Source organism: Peromyscus maniculatus, chromosome 1 (genome assembly GCF_049852395.1).
Source record: "Peromyscus maniculatus bairdii isolate BWxNUB_F1_BW_parent chromosome 1, HU_Pman_BW_mat_3.1, whole genome shotgun sequence".
Lineage (NCBI taxonomy): Eukaryota > Metazoa > Chordata > Mammalia > Rodentia > Cricetidae > Peromyscus > Peromyscus maniculatus.
Window position 1 is genome coordinate 150,766,679 of NC_134852.1, and position 11,101 is coordinate 150,777,779.

Below are 11,101 nucleotides of genomic sequence, written 5' to 3' on the forward strand. Positions count from 1 at the left end.
CCTCTGTGGTGTGTAGGCATCTGGGCTGTGGCTCTGCAGTGGGTGCCCCCAGGTATGTACCCCTGCCTGGAGAGATGATCCAGCCCTGGCTGCACAATGTGTCCTGTTGGGACAATGAGTCCTCCCTCTGGGAGTGCAGCCTCAGGGCATTGAGTCAGAGCGCTTGCCCCCATGAGTAGGTGGTGGTGGCTTTCTGTGCACATAAGTGGTTCTGGGGGCTAGAGAAACTGCTGAGAGAAGAGGAATGAGGGACGAGGTTTTCTGGCCGCGGTTCCAGATGGGAACACTCTGTTAGATGCTGCCATCCATCCCTCCTCTCTGGATTCCTCTAATTCTTTCAACAAATGCTTAGATGACAAGCACTGTTCCAGGGGCTGGTGACTTAGCCTTGATCAAACCTGACAAATCCTGCTGGATGGAGCTTATGCTTCCAGGAGAGGCAGAGGGAACAAAAAGCAGAGTGAAGCCCATTTGGTGGGTCCCACTGATCTTGCAGACGGCTCCAGGAGCTACAGTATGCATGAACTGAAAGTTTCCAATTAAATGGTTGCCAGGCAAATGCTTTCCCTTGGAAGCTGACTTCTAGTGCTATCGGCTGCCTCTGTGAGATCATTTGGACCTCACAAGGTGTCCTGTGGCTGAAGTAGGACCCCCTCCCTATATGATCTTAGGGTTAGTACCAAGCAAGGTTGTAGGCCTTGTTAAGACATGCTTCAGGGGCTGTAGAGATGGCTCAGCAGTTAAGAGCGAGTACTGCTCTTTCAGAGGACCTGCATTTGAATCTCAGCATCCATGCAGAGCAACCAACAACTGCCTGTAAATCCATTTATTTATGTCCATATATCATATATATGTTTTTTGTTTTGTTTTGTTTTGAGAAAGGGTCTCACTAATAGTCCCTGCTGATTTGGAGCTTTCTATGTAGCTCAGGCTAGTTTAGAACCATTTGATTCTTGTGCTTCCACCTTCCAAATTCTGGGATCACTGGTGTGCAACACCATATCCAGCTCAAGTTCTACCTTTAACTTGGGAAAGTTAATGCATTACATTTAAGGTCATTATTAATAAATAAGCATATACACACTCCTGCTGTTTCTTTGATATTTTATGGTTGTTAAGTCTGTTCCTTTTTCCTTCTCTCTTCTCTGTTTCATCTCTCTGCTCTGCTGGTTTTCTCTAATATTAGGTTTAAATCCCTTCCTCTTTTGTGTGTTGGCTATGCTGTGGTGTATTGTCTTTTTGTGTGTGTTTTCTTTTCTTTTCTTTTCTTTTCTTTTTTTTTTCGAGACAGGGTTTCTCTGTGTAGCTTTGCGCCTTTCCTGGAGCTCACTTGGTAGCCCAGGCTGGCCTCGAACTCACAGAGATCCGCCTGGCTCTGCCTCCCGAGTGCTGGGATTAAAGGCATGCGCCACCAACGCCCGGCTCTTTTTGTGTGTTTTAATACCATTTCTCAACCTTTAGATCTGTTGTAAATTTCCTTGAGCCTTTCTTATAGGGCTGGTCTGGTGCTGATGAAGTCTTCAGTGTTTCTTTGTGTTGGAAAATATTTATTCTTTTTTGAAGGAACTTAGTGGGTCTGGTATTCTTAGTTGCTTATTTATTTTCTTCAGAACTTTGAATATACCCACTTTCTCCTGGTCTATGATTCAGAGCATAGGTCTGGTGGCAGCCCAATTCCCTTGTTTATGACTTGAAAATTCTTACTGAATTTGATTTTTCTCCCAAGTGTACATCTTTGACAGATCAACTCTAGTAAGTCTGAAGAGGATATTTTTGGGTTAAATTCACAAGTATCTAGAGCTTACATGGACTGGATGTCCTTATTTCCCTAAGGATTGGAGAAAAGGCAGCAGTTCTGCAGCTGTGTATATTTTCTATGTCTTTGTCTTCTTGAATATCCACAAGTGAAAATTTCCTTATGTCAGGGTTTCCTTTAAACTTCAGCGTTCTTTCTGTCTTATCTCTCTGGATAATTTTAATAGGCTTATTTTCAAGTCTGAAAGTCATCAACTCTACCAACTCCACTGTTTAGATTCTCAATAATATTTTTAAAATTAAAAAATTATTTGACTATTTCTACAGTGTTTTAAAATTTTTAATTGTTTTTCAAATACTAAATGGTCAGCACTCAAAACATATATACAAGTAACATTATATAGACCAGGCACATTGTACTTCTGTACTTAGGAACATATGTGTATGTATACACATATATTCCTATATATGTAACAATAATTAATGAAAAAATAGGCCATGAATTTGACAAAGAGCAAGGAGGGAGTACATGGGAGGATTTGGAGGGAGGAGGGGGAAGAGGGAAATGATGTAATTATATAATAATCTCAAAAATACAAGAAATACTTTTAAAAACAAGCAAATTTGCTTTTATATGATCTTGATTTTTTCCTGTTATGTGTATATCCTGAATTGCTTTCCTAATTTCCATTTTATTTGCTTGTTTTCTGTAAATGAATTTCTAAACAGTCTTATTAATTAAGAAACACAGAGCTAAATAAAGGGATAATAGCAGAAAAGATCAGAGAATTAGCGAAGAGCCACGACTACCTTATCTTACCACCTTGCAGCCATCTCTTCCCCACAGAGAGAACTTCTTCCTGTCTGATTTGTGTTTTCATTGCCTTTCTGTTCTGCTTTCTCATTGGCTCTAAGCCCAGTCACATGATTTCCTCATCACTGCCTGTCTATACAGACTTCCAGATCTCTATGGTTGGTACTGGGGTTAAAGGCTTGTGTCACCACGCTTGGCTGTGTCCTTGACCACATAGAGACTCTGCCTGTCATGTGATCAGATCCGTTTTAGACTCTTTTTTCTCAGGTTTTAGGTGGAAACTCTTGCCAACCCGTTGGGTGCCATTTTTGGCTGAAGTTTTCTCCAGTCCTGCCTGGCCCATGGTCAGGACAAATCTCTCTCACCTGCTCAGACCCAACCAAGTAAAAACACAGAGACTTATATTACTTATAAACTGTAAGGCTTCTTGCTAACTATTCTTACATGTTAAATCAACCCATTTATATTAACCTATAAGTTGCCACATGGCTTGTGGCTTACCAGTATCTTTTATGTTGTTTGTCAAGGCGGCAGCTGGCAGTGTGTCTCTCCCTCAGCTTTCCACTTCCCAGAATTCTCCTCTTTCTTTGTCCCACCTATACTTTCTGCCTGGATACTGGCCAATCAGTGTTATATTTATTAACCAATCAGAGCAACACATTTAACATACAGAACATCCCACAGCATGCTATCATCGCCTGACTCTGCTTATGGCTTGCTATGTGACCTCTGATCTCTAAGCAAACTTTATTTATTAACATACAAATAAAATAACATTTCAGCACAATTAAAATATCACCACAGGACTGGACATCAGGCATCTCCTGTGGTAGTTTGCCCTATAAATCTTTCTTGAAAAATAATTTATTTATTTTTATTTTACATGCATTGGTGTTTTGCCTGCATCTATGTCTGTGAGAAGGTGTTGGATCCTCTGGAACTGGAGTCACAGACAGTTGTGAGCTGCCATGTGGTTGCTGGGAATTGAACCCAAGTCCTCTGGAAGGACAGCCAGTGCTCTTAACTGCTGAGCCATCTCTCCAGCCTCTGCCCTATAAATCTTTAGACTATCTCCCATGAGCTGCAGCCTGACAAGGTATTCTGGAGATCCAGCTGTCCTGGGTGCCCCACCCCCTTTCTGCAAGGCTGAGGTTATTTAAACCTAGGATCAGTTCATTTAATACAGCTAAGGCACAGTTGTCTCCATGGCCCCACAGCTCTTTCCCTGGCCCCTCCACCCATTGCTGAGGTCTGGAAACTTCTTGAGATTGCCTGCTTGGTGCTTGGCTGCCTCTTGGGCATTGTCTTCCTGGTTATGGCTGCTCCGCAGTGCCACAGCAGAGATGCTTGCATGGGTATGACATGTGCTGCTATGGCTTTCAGGGGCAGTGTGACAGGAAGCTGGGGGAAGCTCAAAGAGATCCTGACCTCAGCAGGCATATCTGTTCTTGTCACTGCCCCACATTCTAGCAGGTCTCTGGTAGCCACTGCCGAGCTGGATTCTGGGGAACCCTAAGGTGTGGTCTGGAGGATGCTAGGATCTTTTTCTCTGGGCTTCCAAGTTGGCTAGATAGGGACATTCTGCATGCTTAGGACTTCCTCATGTCTCCCTCCATCTCTTGTGCTGTCTTACAGTGGAATCTTTCAGAGATGAGATCCATGCCAGACCTTTGAACCTATGTGTTCATGGAAGTCAGTGATCTCAATGAGCAGTTTCAGAACACACAGGAGGCTGCAAGCCCCAGGAAGGGGTGGAGAAGGGGCTTACATTAGAGCAATGCTTGTTCTGCAAGGTTTTGAGATGGTCTTCACAGGTTCTGGAACATTGGGGCATCTACAGTCAGGTGGCATCTATGAGGACATTGAAGTTGTCCCTGTGCAGAAGAAGAGGCTACTGATGCAGGAAGAGGGTTATGATGATGCTGAAGAGCCTGACGACCAGCCCAGAGGATGATGATGGGCACTGCTGAGCTTGGTAGGTGTGCTCCTTTGTGCCCAGAGACCCATCATACTTCTGCTTCATTGCTTCCTTATGGTGATTCTGCTATAGTTGGCACTTGCATTTAAAGGATCAAACAGGGACTTCTTGAAGGGACTCTAGCCAGCCTGATTCTGGCAGGCTTGGCCTTTCCCCTATTCCCTCTGCTTTCCTAAAAACCATTAGATTACATTCCTAAAGCTAGCCACCAAGGTCTTATTCCATTATGGACACTTCTTCCTCCTGAGACTGACTACCAAGGTCCAGCTATCAAAGTTTTGAAGTTCAGCAATCAAACCCCTCTTTGGTTACCCTAATCAACATGCCCAGTTAAAATTCAACAACTCATCCTAACACAGGGTTCCCCTTTGCCTGTATAAACCACAATTTTCCTGTGGACCACATCCATCTCCTCTCTATCCAGAGTCCCTCCTACAGCCACCATGGACAAGGTTATGAAAGGACATTGTGTGTAGCACATAAAGGAGCTAAAGGAAGAGCAAGGACTACTCCGTCTGTCCTTAAGGGACTCTAATCTAAGGACCAGACTTGAAAGGGCAGAGGCATAGCTTAGTGTCCAGGACAGATATAGGAGCAAGGGTCAGAGACACTGAGAAGGGTAAGAGATCAGTATAAATTCAGGACCCACAAGACCAAGTTTTCAGCACAAAGGAGATTTATTTGCCCCAGAGGGACAGAGAGTAGGGAATAAGAGACAAAGACAGGGGACAGAAGATGAGGAAGAAGAGAAAGGAAGTCATTACCTTATACCACATCCCATGATCCTTCCCTTTGTGGCTTTGATCTTCAATGGAAAACCTAGAGTGGATGATGCCTGTGAAATGCTTGAGTATCAGTGTTTATCTCTTTGCTTAAACAGGGAGGAGTCTTTGCAGATCAATGCTGAGGCTGAGAAGGAAGAATACGATAGTTCCCATCCCAACACCTGATGTCCTTGCCTGACCTTAAAGGTCACAAGATTAGCCTATTCCTGGGAGACTAAGGTCTTCCTAGCCCTCTTCTATTAAACAGATGTTATTAAACTTTGAATTCACAGACTGTTACTCCTTCCAGAAACTGTTACCAGATTCTGCTATGGCCCTCATTCTATATTGGGCCAATTTTTTTCTGACCTTTTGCCTTGCTCTTTGTTCTATAGGCTTTACAGTATTCTCATCCATGATTCTGACAGTTCTCTTGAGAGGTAGCTGGCTTCCCGGTGAAGTGTGGTGTTGACTCTCCTATCAACTGAAGGCATAGTTGTCTTCCCTCTGTGAGAGGTCAAGGCCACGACACTGCAGCTCTCCAGCCTGTCCTGTCTTGATCTTAGAATACACTGGAAACCTGATGGTTGTTGTGTGACAAAACTTTTGCTGGTAAGATGCACTACACATGCCTCTTCCCTCAGGGAACCCATGATAGAACAAAGTGCAGACACCACCAAAGTACAACTTGGCAAATCAATGAGTTTTACTGGGGCTACTTACAGGAATATAAGTGAGGGGTTCTGTGGGATAATGCCTTTGTACACTGGTTTAATAAAACACTGATTGGCCAGTAATCAGGCAGGAAGTATAGGTGGGGTGAGCAGATGAGGAGAATTCTGGGAAGAGGAAGGGCTGAGTCAGGAGTCACTAGCCAGACACAGAGGAAGCAAGATGTGAAGGCAGAACTGAGAAAAGGTACCAAGCCATGTAGCTAAACATAGATAAGAATTATGGGCTAGTTTAAGTGTAGGAGCTAGTCAGTAACAAGCCTGAGCTAATGGCCAAGCAATTATAATTAATATAAGCCTCTGTGTACTTAGTTGGGGGATGTGAGTTGGAGAGATTTGTCCCAACTGCCGGCTGACTGGGACACAGGAAAACTTCCAACTATAAATGGCGCCCAATGTGGGGCAAGAATTTCCACCCAAAACATGAGAAAGCTTTAAAAAAGGGTTCCAAAATGGAGCCAAGAGCAGCTTCCGAGTTGTGTCTCTCAGGAAAGCTGTGATAAAGAGACACTGAGGCCTGTGGGCTTGAGCTACAGTATGGAAAGTTTGTGGCATATGGGCTTGAGTGCAACATGGCGGATTCCTGCTGTTGTACAGAGGTGTCTGCAAGCCATGCAGCATGGTGTGTAATGGATATAGCTTTTGCTAGTATAGAAAAGAAGGTTACTGGGCTACACGCTCGTTGATAGAGGCATAAGCCCACTGCTTCTGAGAGTTGGCAGTACACATGGTTCTCCCAGAGCTGGCGGTAAGCTTAATTCTGCCATGTTGGGAAGCTGAAATGGGTGGAGCCAGCAGCCAAAGCTGCCATTTTGATCCTAGTTATGCTGCAGTTTAAAGCAATAGATACACAATACAGATTTGGATAAAATAAACCCTAAACAGTTTACAATGTGTGTAAAAATGTACATAGGCTTGGAAGACAGAGAAAAATGAACAGAGACAGTTATATAAAGAAATAGTTTTAAAAAATAAAGTCTTTTAAAGAGACAGTAAAAGTAATATAAAAAATTAGCCACATAAAACTGGAAATCACATTGAGAGGATTATATTGTCTTTGGGATTTTTAGCTGCAGAGAGACATTTGACTGTAAAAGCTGCTGAATTAAATCAATGTGTGTGTGTGTGTGTGTGTGTGTGTATTAAAAATATATATATGTGTATACATATATATATATATATATATATTAAAGATATCTTGATTTCAAAATTTGGATCTAAGGATATATTGCTTTGGAAAGGAGGCTCTGCCTTTGTTTCCACAGGAAGCAAGAAGCTATGTATTTGTTCCAGGTTAAAATGGGTCAGATTTGATCAAGCCAGACCTTCTGAACCTTAAAAGATGGCACCTATCAACAAAGGTTATAGCTGGTCTTCCCAGGACTTGAACATTATCTTGAATTTTCTCAGGATCCCCATAAGACTACCAGCGCCCTGTATCAGCAGGAAGTAGCCTGAAACACTACACCCACATTCCCCAGAAATGGATTATGGACATTTGTCTTTGTTTAGAGATTGGTTACAAATTGTTATTGGCCATAGTCAATATCTTTCTAAAGAAAAAAAGGAGATAGGATATAGATATGATAGGATAAAAGGGTAGATTATTGAATCTACTTTTAAAGAGCAACAACTTGTTTAAAAATGTTTTACATTGCTATGGATTTTAGTTTATTGATACAATTTAAAGTTAATTTGTTATACTGTGTGTATATTTCTACTCTTGTTTAAGGTATGTTTGTGCAGTTCATTTAAATTGTAATGGATAATTAAGAAATACAGATTAATAATTAGTCTTCTATGATGGTCAAACTTATAGTCATGTTAAGTTTTCTAGGTATACAGAGATATAATTCAATTAGGTAGATAATCTTCAAACACTTCAAAGACCTACAGAATATTGCATTTAAAATGTTTTAAAAACACGTCTGTTCCTGGCAGCACCAATTTACTTCAAAGAGAAAGATGGGCATCAAAGACACTCCATATGGAGTTTATCTTCTTCTTGGCAAAAGTTAGTCACTGGGCAAAAAAATGCCCTTACATCAATTGATTGATAGTATGTTGTATAGACTGGACATGCAGGACCCACAGAAAGGTGACCACTGAACTTTGCAAGGTGAAACGGTCCTTCAGGTTCCTGCTTCACAGAAGAAACTTCCAGACATTCTACAGGACACAAAGAAAAGTAAATGAGAGACTCTAGACCTATGGGCTGAATATGGATGCCCCAACATTGCAGAAGAACTTTGGATGATTGTTCAGGCAGACAGCTGTCTCTGTCATTCTAGATTTTTTGGAAGATGCTTACAATGCTCTTCTTGTTTAATTAGATAATATTATATCCTTCTAGGGTCTTTGATGTAGTTGAAGACTAGATAGTTACAATTTTCCTTGGTTATGATGAAAGATAAATTAGATACAAAACTTTAGACTCATAAATATGGGATAGATAGAATATTTTCTTTAAATTTGTCAAATATAAATAGACTAGATATTGTTACTATAATTCTTGCTTGATAACTGTTTTGTTATATGTAATTTTACTATGTTAAAGTTAAAACCTTCTTTTTTGTTTATACAGAAAAGGGTAAATGCTGTGGGATAATGCCCTTGTACACTGGTTTAATAAAATGCTGGTTGGTAAGGCTCCAGTGGCAGTGTGACACTCAGACACCCACATGGCCCCAATGGTGGTCCAGACCCCTGGCGTCCACATGGCCTTTGATGGTATCATGAGCCACAGACATCAACACAGAACCTGCCTGTTGTAGAGCCACAGACCCAGACATGGCCCCTTGCTGCAGACCAGGCTTAGATGTCACCATGGCCCCAGGTAGCGGCACAGGTCATCCTGATTAGCATGGCCCCATCAGAAGCGTGGCCCTTGGAGACCAACATGGACTCAGGTGTTTTACCAAACTACAGTCATCTACACAGCCTTCAGTGGTTACTGAAATCATGGACATCAACACAGACCCTGACTGCTGTAGGGCCCTGAACCAGACATGACCCCAAAGTAGTGGCCCAGGCCTGGATGTTATCATGTCCCTGAATGGCAGCATAGGCCACTCAGATCAATGTGGCCCCTGTGGAGACATGACCTTTTGTAGCAGGAATCTTAACAGTTCTTATTAATAAAATCAAACCTGAGGCCAGTTATTGGGGTGAACACTGGAAGATCAGAGAGACAGAACAAGCCACAGCTACCCCACCTCACCAGTTCCTCAGCTGATCTTGTTTCCTCAGACTGGAAGCCTTTGAATCCTTATCTGAATGGGTCTCAGCTGAACTACTGCTCAAAAGCCTGAAGCTTAACCAGCTAAAAGCTTAGCCAGCCAAATGCTTCTAGTTTCTTGTACTCACGTCTTATATACTTTTCTGCTTTCTACCACCACTCCCTGGGATTAAAGGCTCGCTTTCTGGGATTAAAGGCATGTGTCACCATGCCTGGCTGTTTCCAATGTGGCCTTGAACTCACAGAGATCCAGAGGGATTTCTACCTCTGGAATGCTAGGATTAAAGGTGTGAGTGCCACCATTTTCTAGCCTTTGTATCTAGTGGCTGTTCTGTCTCTGACCCCAGATAAGTTTATTAGGGTGCACAATATTTTGGGGGAACACAATACCACCACAACCTTTGGACACCAAAATGGCTACAGGTGGCAGCCCACACCCTGAACATCCCTGTGGCCTCAGTAGCAACATGGGTCATGGACGTCAACTAGACCCCAGCTGTCTCAGACCCAGATATGGCCATAGGTATCAGCCGAGGCTCAAACATCACCATGCTCCTGAGTGGCAAGCAGGCCCCCACCATCAGCCCATTTCTCACAGCCCTCGCTTCCTCAGAACTGCCTCTTACCACAGCATGTGAACCATTCTGCTTCTCTTTCTCTCCCATTTTATCACCACATACTTGCTGATCATATTGGTGCCTGACTAGGCATGCCTCAAGGCACTGGGCAGACATGTAGATGCTTCAGGCAGGCTGGACCATGAGGACCCAGGCTACCCTGTGGGTGTCTTTTGCCCTCCTGAGCTGCATGACATCAAGGGGCTTGTGGATGTTCAGGCAGCCCAAACCATTCACATCTCTCTTTTTAAAGAATAGATTTATTGGGCTTAATGTAGTTGCATGATCCCAACACTTAGGAGGTGTAGACACGAGGGTCAGGAGTGCAAAGTCATTCTCAGCTACATAGAAAATTTGAAGTCAGCCTGAGTTTTGAGACCCTGTCTCCACAAACCAAAAGAAAAAAAGAATTACTGTTTTTATTAGTAACTACAAAGATGATACATAGTATAACGATATAACAGGATATTTTATATTCAAGCATATATATACAATACACAGCTATAGTATGTGTATCCATGTATAACACACACAACACAGTATGAAATTTGGGGATTTTAGGAGAACACAGAAATAGCCACCATTAATTATTCCATATGCAACAATCCTGAAATATATAGGTATATGTGCATCCTTTGAGCTCATACCATGCACAGTTGTGTGGTCAGCTGCTTTTCATTCAACATTATAGTATGGATGTTGTGAAATTTGTTTTTGAAAACATGTCATTTGATTTCTGCACACTGTCATTCCTTAAAATTGTCTTAAAAACAAATTATTCTTTGAGAAGTTCATATATATTTGTATATATGTATATGTACATATATACATAATATGTTTTTATTATATCCACTTCCTGCCCCTCCAACAACCTCCAGACTCCATTCCCCAGTGACTCTCCCTCCCAACTTCATGGTCTTTTTCATTTTACTTTAACTCCTCGGGTCCAGTTAGTGCTGCCACTAAGTCTGTGGATATGAGGTCATTCACTGGAGTGTGAGCAACTTATCACTGGCCAAACCTACAAAGAGAAAAATTGCTCCCTCTCTCAGCAGCCACCAATACTTCCCCAGGTAGGGGATGTGGCCTGGTGGGCCCCTCCTCCACTTTGTCATTCTTAATAATTTTACATTAAAGATCCTTGAGTTTTTGTTTTCTTCTGGACCCTGTACATTTTATTGTGGGTGTATGTTTTTATTTATTG